Source organism: Humulus lupulus, chromosome 7, assembly GCF_963169125.1.
Source record: "Humulus lupulus chromosome 7, drHumLupu1.1, whole genome shotgun sequence".
Classification (NCBI taxonomy): Eukaryota; Viridiplantae; Streptophyta; class Magnoliopsida; order Rosales; family Cannabaceae; genus Humulus; species Humulus lupulus.
In genome coordinates this window covers 126,033,901-126,049,931 of record NC_084799.1, presented here as the reverse complement: position 1 = coordinate 126,049,931, position 16,031 = coordinate 126,033,901, and the positions used below count along the sequence as shown (strand labels likewise).

The window sequence follows — 16,031 nt, the reverse complement described above, 5'->3', positions numbered from 1 at the left end:
TTTTCGTTAATGGTCCAAAAGTCTAGAGTAGTTGGGTCATTACAACTTTTTAGGACACTCATTGCGAGTCCTTAAAGAATCTTTTTAGGACACTCATTTTTGGTGTTCGTCAGAATTTATGGAGTCCGAAACTTTTTACCTCCAATCTGGCCACCATATTGTGTTCCACGAAGAACCACTACCACCACGACATTCCCAGAGCCTTAGACTTCGAAAGCCAATCACTGTTTTCTCAAACCACCGTCGTAGGGTGGTGGCGCCGCCACTGTCGCCGGAGCTCTGGCGGGAGCTTTGGCTACCAATTCATTTTAAAAAAATTAAAAATAAAACTTTTTAGGACTCGCAACGCGAACCCTAAAAATCCTTATTTGTAGTAATGATAATACAAATTTATTAATAACAATAATTAATTAATTCTATAAATAAAACTAAATAAATAACTTATATTACATTTGTATCTAGTATATATATATATATATATATATATATCCAATTCGTGAATGTCTCTATTCATTTCAACAATTCAATACATTCTTCTCAAAGCTTTGTATCACAGGTCTATCCTCACCGAATAAGTTGGTGCTGAGTGATTTTATGAAATATATAATTGACCAAAAATAGACAATATTTTTCCCGCTATTAATTAAAATTATATTTTAACTAAACATAGTTTGTATTTATTTATTTACCATACAAGATATTAAAGGTACACATAATTTCCATGCAAGTACAAGTCATAATTCAAATCCATATGAGCATAGATTTATAAATACACCAACCATGCATGGACTTACGTACATGAACAAACAATCACTCATAAACAACAAGCTAGCGTATATAAATATAACTTATAGATATATTACTCATAATATCTCAAAACACACACCCAAGCCAACACCATGCATGCCAAGTAAGGTTACCCACTTCCATTTCCATTATTGTCATTATTGCCCATATATTTGCCGAAATCCTTTCTAGGGATAATATGGTGATTTCCCTCACTGTTTGTGCGGTGCTCATAATTGGAACTCCCAGCAGTGTCCTCTTCATTTTCGTCTAACTGCCGCTTCTGTTCGTGTATTTCAGCCATGTATATACCTTGTCTAGACATGGCTAGGCTAGGCGCCACCATCATCAACACTAAAATAATAAGCACTAGAATACGCATTCTTGATAGTACTGGCCTTATCTCTACCTATCACCCTGGCAAAAATTTATTAAGTTCGTAGTTAGAGAATAAAATCTAGAAAAAAAATAAAATTAAAACTTAAAACTGAAGGAATTTATACAACATAAATTAATAACAAACCAAATAGAGAGGAAAAACGGAAAGATCAGGCTACGTGATGATCTTTATTATGGTAAAAGTGGGATGTTATAAGGGTGGCTATATATAGAAGAGAATCTACAAAATGTTAGGATTTGGTGGCCATTGGGATTTCACTATTAATCTCCACCAAAATGAGGCAATACTAAGTGGGTCACTCATAACATCTCAATGTAATTGGTGAAAAAATAAAAGCGAAATAATTATGAATGATGTAAGTACTTCAATAATTCTCTTCCATTTTTCAATCTAGGGGCAACAAAACAGGGAAACCGCACTGATTATTTGTTTTTAGAGGATATAGAGCTTAACAGAAAGTCAATCAACCAGTAGAGAGTGGGGATATTATGCCCTTCATTTTCATTTTTATATCAATATAATTATATTGTTTATTATTTTTCAGTGTGCATTTCCCGACTGTGCTCATAATTATCAGAAACTAGCTAGCTAGCTATAGAGCTAGCTGGTGACTTTTTTGTACTGTAGATCGAGGGTATTAGCATTTAAATGGATTTTATATTTAGGTGACCGATATCGAATATTTGGAACAAGATATCCAATTCAGGAACTAGTGATTCTGGTCCTATATACCAATGTTGCCATTGTGCGTGCTCAATGGAGAGAGTAGGAACGACCTTGAGCATAGAGTAGAGATCTCAAATAAGTTATTGTCAGAATGTTTACACAACAAGAAAAAGAGTTTTTGGCAGCGAAACTATTTGGGGCGAACTTTTTTCGCCGCAACTAATGGCATTATTTGTGGCGAAATTGGAATTTCGCTGCTAATAATCTTTGGAAATGTTTTTATAGATTTATGGAACTATTTGCCGTGAAAGAAAATTATTTGCGGTGAGTAGATCGCCGCAAAAAAGGTTCAGAATTGGCAGGAAATACTCGTGCCAATTTGATTCATTCGCGGGGGTATTTGCGGAAAATTCGCCGCTAATAATGTCAAAAAATTGGTCAACCATTTCGGAGGGAAATGTTCGCGGTTATTTTCATGAGGTTATTTGTAGCGAAATCATAAGTATTTGTGGCGACATGTTCGCCGCAAATACTTTTGAATTTTTAATAATTTTTTGAACTTTTTCAATTTTCAATTTTTTCATTATTTAACTACAAAATAAAATTTATTAAATTTATTTGTTTCAAGAAGTTAATAATTTTAAAGATGTATAACTTTTTTTTTTACTCTTTTACCAAATGAAATTACTTTAAGAAAGTAATTAACCTTGGTGTTAATAGTATTTTTTCAAAAAAATAAATAAATGGGGGATTGATTGGCGGCAGTCGAGACCGATCCGTGCATTTTGAACACTAAAGTCAACAAGAACACTCTCGATATGTACCGATTATTATTATTAGACCACCCGAATAGCGATTGGACCGTTGATTAGGTCCGGAATAGTCCGTAATCACTCAATGATCCCTCAGAGTACAACATATGGCTGAGAACGACGACAATCGAGAACGATCTCTGGATTTTGAACACTAAAGTCAACTAGAACACTCTTGATTAGTGCGATTATTATTCTTAAAACACCTCAAATAGCGATCCAACCATTGATTAGGTCTGGAATTGTACACAATCACTCAAGGATGTCTTAGAATACCACATATAGGTGAGATCGACGACGATCGAGATCAATCTGTGCATTTTGAACACTAAAGTCAACTAGAACACTCTTGATTAGTGCGATTATTATACTTAGAACACCCTGAACAACGATCTAACCGTTGATTAGGTCCTGAATACTCCATAAGCACTCAAGGATTCCTTAGAATACCACATATAGGTGAGATCGTCGGCGATCGAGATCGATCTGTGCATTTTAAATACAAAAGTCAACAAGAACACTCTTGATTAGTGCAATTATTATTATTAGAAGACCCCGAAGAGAGATATGACAGTTGATTAGGTCTGGAATAGTCTATAATCACTCAAGGATGTTTTAGACTATTAGATATGGGTGAGATCGACGACGATCGAGACCGGTCCGTGTGTTCTCAATACTAAAGTCACCAAGAACACTCTTGATTATTGCAATTATTATTCTTAGAACACGCCGAATAGCGATCCAACCATTGATTAGGTTCCGAATAGTACATAATCACTTAAGGATGCCTTAGAATACAACATATAGATGAGATCGACGGCGATCAAGACCGATATGTGCATTTATACACTAAAGTCAACAAGAACACTCTTGATTAGTGCGATTATTACTCTTAGAACACCCTAAATAGAGATCTGGTCGTTGAATAGGCCTGTAATAGTCCATAATCATTCAATGTTGCCTTAGAATACCACATATGGGTGACCGACAACGATTGAGATCAATTTGTACATTTTGAACACTAAAGTCAACTTTTTATGTAGGGGTTTTTGCAGCGATTTTGAGAGTATTTGCGGCAAAATTATTGCCGCAAATAGTTCTGCAATGAGAGTATTTAATTTAAAAGTTTGATGTTAGTAATATGCGAGTAAAAAAATATGTTGGTGTGAATTATTTTACTAATTTATTGTATTAAATATTTTGTATGTTCTCGGACTGGATTTAAGAGTTATTTGTAGGGTTTTAAATTTTGGGATAAGTAGAATATAGCCATTATGCTGCCGAAATTTGAGTAGATTTTTATTTAATTAAATTATTGGATAAATTAATTTTTTTAATAATAAAATTACGAAATAACTAAGATAAAATGAAAGTTTAAATTAATTAAATAAATTATTGAAATTAAACTTTAACAATAAAATTAGATATTAACATTTAAAAAATAAAATAAAATTTTAATAATTAAAAAAATTATAAAAATTAATGTTTAATAAAATTATGAATTATTATAAAATGAAGGTTTAAATTAATTGTTGACGCGGTTCTTCGCCAACAAGTAATTAAGAGAAGAGAAAGGGATTAGTACTGAAAGTAGAACCGTCACAGATATGAAATCTTATAGGATGAACTAGGTGACTCGAGGCACTTTTTTTAAGTGGTTTGAAGGTTGAAATCCTTCTATTCCACTAGTCAATATTATTGATATCTTCTGGGTATTTGGTTTACACAGTATATAGTTCTTCAAAGACTATTTTTCCCAACCCCTATCAACTCCCAGGGTCTCCATATTTATAGGAGAAGGCACCTGGAAGTTAGTAGGGAGGTCATCCCGTGACCTTACCATTTGTCATATCAACTCTGTGACATTCATGATTAATTCCTAAACCTGACACATAAGTGTGGTCTAATCAGCATGGAAGGAGAGAATGGGCCGCACGGCCCAATCCAGCTGTGGGTGTCTGATACGCACGTTCTTGCTGTGTGTCCGAGAAGTTAGGGGGATATCGGACACGTGATGTCAGAAATTTGCACGTTTATCTTGCGTGTGTTGACTTCGTAGAGGGTCAGAGCTTCGTGGGCAGCCCGTGCCATGAGAAGCTCGTAATACGAGCTTCTCCCCTGATCTGACCTTCGGCTTTATGATTCTGGGCAATTTGGGCGAGCTAATATCCTCGGTCTGTGGGCGTCTCGGACTAAACTTGATTAATCCGAGGCACGACCTTCTAATCAGCCCGTGGGAAAACCAGGGCGTACATCTGCCCCCCAAGCTCCTGCTCGTGGTATGTGATGTCATATATAGGAGACCACAGTAGGGGCTTTCAGACTTTCCCCACAACCCTTCACATTCCATTCTTTTCGCAGGCGTCTGACACGTGGAACATCGTGGGTGGCGACGGTACGTTTTACGAGAACCGCATTTAATGGCCTAGCCTATTGCCCAGCCGTCGCTTCATGTTTCGAGTGGAAGGCCTCGGATCCCTCACTAGGGTCACCCAAGGGTCTTCTACACGTGATCCTTTCCTGGTATAAAAGGGGGTGGCCACCCTACGCACGGGCCACCCTTTCATTCAAAAAAAATTCTCAAATTTCCTTCTTCTTTCTCTGACCTTCAGAAGAACGAAACCCTCACCTCTGCTGCCCTCACTCTCCTTGTTCAGGAAGCTTAGGCGCACAAGTTTCTCTAAAGCTTTGGAAGCCACTGCACCGACGAAGCCCTCACCAGCGCAACCCTCTCGCTCATCACCCAGCAATACACTATAAGTTTTCTGACCCTTTCCGTTTTGAAAATATGCTACTGTAGCTTAGGTAAGAAATTTTTTACTGTAGTCGCATGCATGGGGTTTCTGGGTTGCGTGGGCATGGAGGGTGACAGCCCTTTTTAGACTAGGGCACTCTTATTGTAGGAAATCGCCTTGGGGCATGGGTTTCAAAATGCTCCTTCAGGAACCATTTCTGGGTAGGATCTTTAGAAATTTTGGGTGCAAAACCGGGTAGCTTAGGGAATACGCCTCAAAAACGGTTTTGCAACGTTCTGCCTGCTGAAACTTTCCCCCCAAGGCAATTTTTTACTCTGAACCCCCTGACACACGAATTCCGAGTAATCGGGGATCTGTTAAGGGCATAGGCGCGTGTTCATTGTATCGCGTGGTTCCACTCTCCCCGGGCTGGGCTTACCTCAGCTCGGATAACGAATGATTACTTCGTCCTCCTGCTTGGGTCGCCTTTTCTAAAGTGTTTCTTTTGTTCGATAGGCGACCAGATGGCCCCGAAGAGGAATCTGCCCCAGAAGAACGTGGGAAGCTCGGCCTCCCAGAAAGAGAAAGGAAAGGCGGTGGCGCCTAGCTCGCCGATTCCCCACTTTGGGCCGGCCGTGGAAAAACAGGTCGAGGTTGCCCCCGACGCGTTTTTCGAGGCGGAGAGAATCGTCTCGAAGATAACCGACCAGGCAAAGATCACCAAAATCTTCCTCAACCACAACATTCCCCTGGGGAGGGCCTCCGTAATTGCCCGACCTGCTGCGGAGGGTGAGCGGAGCTGCACGCCGCTCGACGAGTCGTTCGCGGCCTGGAGCGGTGAACACTTCAAGGCAGGGGCCTTCCTCCCCCTGGATCAGTACTTCGCTGATTTCCTGAATTATGTGGGGTTGGCCCCATTTCAGCTCCCTCCCAACTCCTATCGTCTGCTGGCGGGGTTGAGGTATTTATTTCAGAGGCATGAGTGGGAGGTCCCCACTCCTGCCGACATACTATACTTCTTTTGCCTCAAAGCCAGCCCGGACCAGCGGGGGCGAGGTGACGGGTTCTATTACTTAACCCGTTTCCCTAATACGGCGGCGGTCATCGAGCTGCCAAGCCACCCGAATGACTTCAAGGACCAGTTCTTCATGTCAACTGGGTTCCGCAATTGCGATCATCATTACTTTAATCGCCCTCGTAAGTGATCTTTGACCTTAGCCCGCCTTTTAAGGGTTATTTTGTTTTAGCTCCTCCCTTATTCCACTTCTGATTTCACCCAATCTTGCAGCCATCTACGCGAGGACCGAAAAATCTGCGACCCTCGGGGGTCAATACGAAACACTGGCGAGCTTGCCCCATAGTGAGAAAGACTATCGCGCGCTCGTGACGGACGAGACGATGGTATACTGCAAGCTGATTTTTCCAAATCAGACTTTGAACTTGAAGAGTCCCCGGGGGCCGCCCCCAGCTCGCGACAACCGACCGACCGTCGTGGAGGAGATTGCCGACGACGAAGGTGAGGAGGAGGGCGACGAGGTTCCTCTTGTGATGAACAGGAAGAGGACCTTTGAGGTCGCCCAGAGGATGGGCGAGGAGAGGGTCCAATCCGGAGCAGCCGCGGGTCCTTCCGGCCAAGGTAACCCTTACTTATTTAAGAATGTAGATAGGGCCACTGCAGACCCCTGGCTGGTTAGGTTCAATCCTAGGCAGATCGTCCATCGTCACGGGAGGAACTCGGACCTGGACACACTCCTCCTCCATTGTGTTGACCGGCTCGTGCTGGATCACCAAGAGAGTCGGCCTAGGGGTACCGTAGTAGTAGATAACACCCTAGCTTTTAGGTCGATCATTTTTGAGGAGTATGGGACCAACTTACGCACATGGCCGTCGCTCCAGAGGGGCATCTATGATCCGGGGCTTAGGCAGTATGTAGAGGAGTCCAGCCCCGAGTCAGAACCGGACCTAGAACCTGCGCCAGTTCGTGAGATAATCGCCTTAGGTTCTTCCAGCTCGGGGGGTAGGGCTCCCTTAGCATTCATTTACTTGTTACCTTTAAACTTTCGCTTCTATTTCTGTATGATTGGATCCCTGTAATAACCATGTCTTTTGTCCTTGGCAGAAGAGATGTCTCAGCCCGGAGGTAATCTGCGGGGCGTGGTCTTCAGCGGGAACCCCCCAGCGGGGCCAAGGTTTAAAAGGCTTCGAGAGTCCAAGAGCTCGGCTGGGACCTCCACCAAATCCCCGGCTAAGGAGAAGGAAAAGACCCCGCCATCCCAGGTCGAGGGGACGATCCTCCCTGTTGCCCGAGCAGGGCACATGCCCCCGCCGCCCCAGCGGTCTCCACCAGCCACCCAGAACGTGGTACTGGAGGTCGGGACTCCAGACGTACGCATCCCGGTCGACCCCCAGGATCTTGGAAGGATCCCAGAAGCATTCCGGGGGAAGGTGTATGAGTCGGCGAGCTATGTCGTCGGCCGCTTCTACTAACTCAAAGAGAAGGATCTCCGGGCTATCGAAGCAACGAGTCTGGTCCGAGTCATAGAGTCTTCGCTGGACATGACCCTAACGGTAATCTGCCCCACTCTTTTAAAGCTGTAACACTTGCACAATGCCTTGTTTTCTCTGCTTAGCCAACTTATCATTCCTTTCTCGCAGGGCATTGCTGCCGCTCATCGAGGTATTGCTAGGACCAAGGCTAAGCTCGAGGAGATGGAGGCTGAGCTCCAGGCCGCCCTTCAGGAAGCTCAGGCGGCGAAAGATGCGCTGGCGGCTTCGAAGGCCGAGATAGAGAGGAGCCGCTCCGAGAACCGAGAACTTAAAACCTCCCTTGCCACTTCGCGAGCAGATCTCGAGGCAGTGAAGACCGAGGCCCAGACTGCCCTGGAGGCCTCCTTGGAAGCCGAGCGGGCCATCTCAGAGCAGTCCATGCAGGACCTGTTCTATCACTGCTGGGCCCATAACCCGGATGCGGACTTTTCTTTCATGCCGCCGGACCTCTGGGCTTTTTTTCTGCCGAAGCTCCAAGCCCGACTAAACAAAGAGGTACCTCCCTCGGAGACTGGAGAGGCCTCCGTCGTGGCGGAGCAGGGCGAGACCGCGACCTCCAAAGGGCCAACTGATGGGGCTTAGGACACTTCTCTTTGAGCATTTTGAACTATTTTATTTTGTCTTTGTAATTTTTTCATGAGGTGTTTCCACCTCGAGACGATTTGCCTTGCAATTTCAACTTATATATTTTTTCATGCCTTTGGCTGCGCTTCATCTCTTTATTTTTATAAATTTAGTTCGGGTTAACCGTTATTTATATCCCGAGCTCTTTAAAGAAGAGCCACGGTCAATACATTTTAGTTATCTTCTAAGTTTTATGACCTAGTTAAAACCAGGAACTTATTTTGAAAACTTAGTCCGCGTCAACTTTTATCCATATCCCGAGCTCTTTAAAGAAGAACCACGGTCAATAAATTTTAGTTAACTCCTAAGTTTTATGACCTGGTTAAAACCAGGAACTTATTTTGAAAACTTAGTTCGCGTCAACCTTTATCCATATCCCGAGCTCTTTAAAGAAGAACCACGGTCAATAAATTTTAGTTAACTTCTAAGTTTTATGACCTGGTTAAAACCAGGAACTTATTTTGAAAACTTAGTTCGCGTCAACCTTTATCCATAGATAAGAATCAACATCCAAGTCGTTAAGGAGACCTGGTTATATCCAGGTACCATATGCCCCCCAAGTAACTGGGAAAGGGTCTTTCGTGGTTACTTTAAAATCACACTTGCAAATAAAGAGAAACATTTGATTTTTATTTATACATAGAAAGTGGCCTTCCAGGCCTTACAAGTGGATCATTGATAGTATTTCTTTAGGAGGATGGCATTCCAAGTTCGCGGGATCGCCCCTCCATCAAGTCGAGCTAACTTATAAGTTCCCTCCTTGATGACTTCGATGACCTGGTATGGTCCTTCCTAGCTCGGCCCTAAAACCCCCTCTCTGGGATCTTTCCCGGCCAGGAAAACTCTTCTTAAGACCAGATCGCCGACGCTAAAGGCACGTTTTTTGACTTTAGTGTTGAAGTAGCGAGTGATCTTTTGTTGGTAATGGGCGAGTTGGAGTTGTGAATCTTCTCGCCTTTCATCGATAAGGTCTAGCGAATGACATAGGAGCTCATGGTTCCTATCTTGGTCGTAAGACCGGGCTCTATGCGACAGGACTTTAACTTCCACGGGGAGGACTGCTTCACTCCCAAAGGTTAGGGAGAAAGGAGTGTGACCGGTAGAAGTCCGATGCGAGGTCCGGTATGCCCACAGGACTTGGGGGAGCTGTTCTGGCCAGACCCCCTTTGCCTCATCCAGCCTTTTCTTGAGGCTTGCCTTTAGAGTTTTGTTGACAGCCTCGACCTGGCCGTTCGCCTGAGGATAGGCACGGGACGAGAAGCTTTTCACGATTCCGTGCCTTTCACGAAATTCGGTGAACAGGTCGCTGTCAAATTGAGTGCCGTTATCGGAGACGATCTTCTTAGGTAGGCCAAATCGACAGATGATGCTTTTAACCACGAAGTCTAGCACTTTTTTCGATGTTATTGTCGCCAACGGCTCTGCCTCGGCCCACTTGGTGAAGTAGTCAATGGCTACCATGGCGTAACGGACCCCGCCCTTTCCGGTGGGCAGGGCGCCTACTAAATCTATTCCCCAGATGGCGAATGGCCAAGGAGACGAAATCATTTTTAGCTCGACCGGAGGAGCTCGGGCAACCACAGCGAATCGCTGGCACTTGTCGCACCTTTTCACATATGAGATTGAGTCTTTGGACAGAGTCGGCCAATAATAACCTTGCCTGAGAACCTTTACGGCCAGGCTTTGCCCCCCAGTGTGGTCCCCGCAGAATCCTTCATGAACTTCCTGCAGGATGGCCTTCGCTTCACTTGGAAGAACGCACCGGAGGAGAGGTAGGGAATGCCCACGTCGGTATAACACTCCCTTGACTATAGTATATCTAGGAGCTTGATAAAGGACTCGCCGTGCATCGTTACGCCCTTCGGGTAACTTACCCTCGACGAGATACTCAAGAATGGGAGTCATCCATGTCGGCCTAGTGTCAATCATTTCAATCTCTGCCCGATCTCCTTCTATACTTGGTCTCTCCAAGAATTCTACAGGCACCAAACCCAGGGTTTCCGTCTCCCCCGAGGTGGCGAGTTTGGCGAGAGCATCTGCGTTGGCGTTTTGCTCCCGAGGTATCTATTCGACCGACCCTCGCCCAAACGCAGACAGGTCGGACTTTACCTTTGCCAAATAGGCGGCCATCTTGGGTCCCCGCGCCTGGTATTCGCCCAGAACCTGATTCACCATGAGCTGGGAATCGTTGAAGCACTAGACAGAGCTCGCCTTTAGCTCATTAGCTATCCTAAGTCCAGCCAACAAAGCCTCGTACTCTGCCTCGTTGTTAGACGCCTTGAACCCGAACCTTAGCGCCGAGTGGAATCTATGTCCCTCGGGGGATATCAGAATAATTCCGGCCCCGGAGCCGCTCTCGTTAGATGAACCATCAACGAAGATCTTCCACGACGAACGCGGGGAGGCGACATGAGGTAAGTCTTCCGATGGATTCTCCTGGAATCCTGTGCATTCCGCCACGAAGTCGGCCAAGGCCTGACTTTTTATGGTAGTTCGGGGAGTATAGAAAATCTCGAATTGACTGAGTTCGACCGCCCACTTTAGCAAACGTCCCGATGCTTCAGGCTTTTGCAAAACCTGTCTTAAAGGCTGATCGGTCGTGACGTGCACAGAGTGGGACTGGAAATACGGCCTGAGCTTTCGTGAGGCCGTGATTAGGCAGAACGCCAGTTTTTCCATCACTGGGTATCTTGATTTAGCTCCGAGGAGTCTCTTGCTGATGTAGTAGACTGGTTTCTGACCCTGATCCTCTTCTCGTACCAGCACGGCACTAGCTGCGTACTCAGTGACGGCCATGTAGAGGAAAAGAGGTTCTCCTGCTTTGGGTTTGGATAGCACAGGTGGTTCAGCCAAATGCGCTTTCAGGTCGAGGAACGCGCTTTCGCATTCTACTGTCCACTCAAATTTCTTGTTTCCCCGGAGCAGGTTGTAGAAGGGCAGACACTTGTCGGTTGACTTGGAAATGAACCGGTTGAGCGCTGCCACCCTTCCTGTGAGGCCTTGGACATCTTTTCGCGACCTGGGGGAAGGAAGCTCGAGCAGTGACCTGATCTTGTCGGTGTTTGCCTCGATTCCTCGGGTATTTACTATGAAACCCAGGAATTTCCCCGATGCGACGCCGAAAGTGCATTTATGAGGATTGAGCCTCATGCCATATTCTCGCAGTATGTTAAAACATTATTCCAGGTCGGCAACGTGGTTGTCGGCAGTCTTTGACTTAACAAGCATGTCATCGATGTACACTTCCATGTTTTTTCCGATCTGGTCCGCGAACATTCTGTTTACTAGCCTTTGGTAGGTCGCTCCGGCATTCTTCAGGCCAAACGACATGACCTTATAGCAATAGACGTTAGTCGGGGTCATGAAGCTGGTATGCTCCTGGTCTGCCGGATTCATCGCGATCTGATTGTAGCCTGAGTACGCGTCCATGAAGGACATTAGCTCGTGCCCCGCCGTGGCATCCACCAGCTGATCGATCCTCGGCAATGGAAAGCAATCCTTGGGGCTGGCTTTATTCAGGTCGGAAAAGTCGATACAGGTCCGCCACTTCCCGTTTGGCTTCGGAACTAACACGGGATTGGCAACCCAAATGGGAAATTTGGCTTCGCGGATAAAGCCACACTTTTTGAGCCGGGCTACTTCTTCTTCAAGGGCTTCGGCTCGGGTCGTCCCTAAACGCCTCTGCTTTTGAGACTTGGCAGGGACGCTTTTATCTAGGTGGAGCATGTGCATGATGATGCTCGGACTGATCCCTATCATGTCTTCGTGGGACCATGCGAATACGTCTAGGTTTCTCTGCAGAAACGTAGTCAGCTCCTCCTTTCTTTTGTCACAGAGGTTCTTTTCGAGCTTAACCGTTCATGATGGGTTTTGTTTATCAATATTCACCTCCTCGAGCTCCTCAATAGCCTGGAGCTCGGACCTGTCCTCGCCTATCCAGGGGTCAACGTCCTCACTTATGGCGAGCTTTTCTTCTCCGGGAACCTGAGGTTTTTCAATCTCAGGGGCCGCCTTGGGTCCCTGGGATTCCTCTTGGCCCTGAATGGCCATTGTCAGCTGCCCGGGTTTAGATTTTCCCTTCATGGAAATGCTGTAGCATTCCCTGGCAGCGAGCTGATCGCCCTTGATAGTACAGACCCCTGTTGAAGTAGGGAACTTTATGGCGAGGTGCCGGACGGAAGTGATAGCCTCGAAAGCTATGAGCGTAGGTCGGCCCAAGATGGCATTGTAGGCAGTGGAGCAGTCAATGACCACGAACTCGAGTAGTCTGGACACTGTTCGAGATTCTTGTCCTAGGGTGATCACCAGCTCGATCGTCCCTATCGCTGCTGATCCCTCTCCCGAAAAGCCATACAGCATCACCGAGGTCGCTTTTAGCTCGGCGACGGTCAGGCCCATCTTTTCCAAGGTGGATCGGAATAGGAGGTTCACCGAGCTCCCATTGTCCACCAACACTCTCCTTACTTTCCGGTTAGCGAGCTGGACTGCTACAACCAAAGGATCGTTATGAGGGAATTGGACATGGCCTGCATCTTCTTCCGTGAAAGTTATCGACTGTTTCTCTAATCGTTGATGTTTCGACTGACGCTGCTCCGGGGCGAACTCCGCTCCGTTGTGAGCTTTTAATTCATTCACATACCTCTTCTGGGCGCCTCTACTCGTGCCATCCATGTGTGGCCCTCCAGAAATGGTGGATATCTCTCCCTCGACCACGGGGGGAAGGACGTCCTGATCTACCCGAGGCCCGGGCTGAATGGCTGGGACCTCCGGAACGGGTCGACTTGCCGGGACCCTGTTCCGCGAGTACTGCGCTAAGGGGCCTGCTCGGATGAGAGTCTCGATTTCATCTTTGAGATGCCTGCAGTCGTCGGTGTTGTGCCCGATGTCGTTATGAAAACGGCAGAATTTGGAAGCGTCTCTCTTTCCCTTGTGGTGTTTCAATGGCTCCGGCCTCTTCCAGGGGACCCGAGTAGCGTTGGCCAGGAAAATATTTTCCCTGGACTGGGTGAGCTCGGTATAAGTTGTGAACACGGGCTTGAATTTATCCATAGACTTATTCTTCTTCTGGCCGTGTTGGCTATTTTCACCATGCCCTTTTCTTTTGCCACCACCGGGCTGGTTATTCTGCGCGACGTCGGGAGTCGCCACTATGATCTCCGTCCCCGTCCCAGCGGGCTTCTCGGGGACCTGGCTGGTCCCTACGGCTGAAGCTTCAGCTTCTTCTAAGTTTATCCACTCTTGGGCTCTGTTAAGGAATTCGCTAACCGAGCTGACTCCCCTCCTTTGAATATCTTTCCACAGGTATCTGCCGACCAGGATTCCGGTCCTCATGGCCATGAGCTTGGAGCTATCGTCAGCGTCCCTTGCTCGAGCAGCGACATTTGCAAATCTGCTCAAGTAGGCTTTCAGCGTCTCACCGGGCTGCTGCCTCACGTTAGCTAGGGAATCGGCCTGGACTCGGGCGGCTTGAGAGGCACGGAATGCCCTCTTGAAGTCAGCCGAAAAGGTCTTCCAGGAGCTGATTGACTGCCTTTTACTCTGCTTGAACCATTGCCTGGCAGGCCCAGTCAGTGTGGAAGGAAAGATTAAGCAACGCAGCTCCGGGCCGATGTTATGGGCCATCATTAGGGTGTTGAACATCCCTAAATGGTCAGACGGGTCTCCGTCCCCGTTGAACTTTGACAAGTGGGGCATACGAAAGCCAGAAGGGTATGCCGTTGCCGCTATATTGGGGGCCGATGTTATGGGCCATCATCCGATAGGAGCTTCTTCATCAGTTCCTCCATTTGAGTTAGGCGCTCTAGGGTTTTGTCCTGAGATCCTGGGTTATTCCGGTGCTGTTCAACAGCTCCGGACCCGTTGTACATATTAGGTGGGTTGTTGCCCCTCCTATCTTGAGACAGGTTATTTGGGACATTCCCTCCGTTACGTACTTCGGATCGGGCTCCCACTGAGCGGGCCTGGCTACCATCCCTAACTCGATCTTCTCTATGAGAATTGAGGCGGTCTTGAAGGTCGCCTCCCTGGGTAGCCTGGTGACTCTGTGCCGAACTTAGTTGCTGACGCAGGTCTCCTCCCGAGAGATTACTCCGTCGACTACCGGTCCAGTGACTCCTGCTGGATAGGCTCGGGGTGCGTCTTTGGCGGCTACGACCTGATCCTTCCCCTGGCACCCTACTGCGCCGGGAAAGCCCAGCTGACGGCGGGTCTCCCCTACTACCCCCGTAGGCCGGGATGTCCCAGACGGGCTGAGGAGACGGATGTCTGATTGGAGAAGGAGGATGCTTGATTGGGGAGGCGATCCTAGTTCCATCTGGATGAATCAAATTTGGTGGGGGCCTCTCGGCCCTGCCAGCTTGTTGATCTCGTTCTGGGCGAGCTAGATGAGGCGCATGACGGTCTTCGGGGACGGGCTGTCGTCGCTGGCCCTCCCCGACTCTTCTTCGGGAATTTCCTCGATCTCTCCTGGGCGTCCTCGAGGAAGGCTGAGAGCTAGGAGTTGACGTCCTAACCGAACGGCTGTATTGCTGGTGTCCGGTTCTAGGAACTTCCCTGAAGTTTGCCTCCTGATGGTGTGATGAAGGGGTGGAGTTGGCTGCAGGGAGCCTATCCGAACGGCTACGCCTGGATCGATTACCTCAGCGAGACTTAGAAGCCTCACCTTGTCTCTCTCCAACGTTAACGTTGGTTGCGAGAGGGGGTAGTCGGTCCAGAATATCCCGGATTTGCTGACCAGCGGCTGCCAACTGGCTCCTCAGCTGAGCATTCTCCATCTCCACCGCAGTATAATAACATGGGTCCGGATTAGGCGGCCGGGGCGCTGAACTACCAGTGTCGTCTTGGCCTGCCGGCTGCTTTCCTGGTCTCTGCTGGACTTCAGGAATTTTCTCATCAGGAATGGCAACATGGTGGGCCTCCTGCCCATCCTGCTGTTCTGTCTCGTTGCCATGTCTGGATCGGGTAGTCACCATAGTTGGATGTTGGTGGTAGTACTAATCGAACTTGCTCTCAATGAAAGCACCATACTGTTGACGCGGTTCTTCGCCAACAGGTAATTAAGAGAAGAGAAAGGGATTAGTACTGAAAGTAGAACCGTCACAGATATGAAATCTTATAGAATTGATGTAAGGCTTAATTAGTTTGAAAACAATGCATTGACTTATAGTTAAGTTGCTAAGAAAATACAAAGCAGACACTGAGTTCCCGTCTCAGCGCCTTCCTCCTGAATCCCGTCCACCACCTCTAAAATGAGATCAGATGAAGTAACTCAATGGTGGGACATATATGAGGCTACACCTTCACAAGCTGCACCATCGCCTCCATATATGTTCGGAGATGACGCGCCTACACATGATCCCCCCACGGTCCTGCCTCAATCTACATTTAGAGATGACGCGTCTTCGTCAACACCTCCACCACGATCTCCACCTCCCCTAGTCATTCAGTTTCCAGATGAGAGTG

The 16,031-nt window shown here is 47.0% G+C and overlaps 1 long non-coding RNA gene across 1 annotated transcript; it reads right to left on the bottom strand.

The window, feature by feature from the left end:
• Positions 1-716: 716 nt before the first annotated feature.
• LOC133789896 (uncharacterized) lies at positions 717-1,405 on the bottom strand. The gene is made up of 2 exons (XR_009873773.1): positions 1,310-1,405; positions 717-1,203 (listed from the first exon to the last, which is right to left on the bottom strand). It is a non-coding gene; the product is annotated as an uncharacterized LOC133789896 (long non-coding RNA).
• Positions 1,406-16,031: the final 14,626 nt, after the last annotated feature.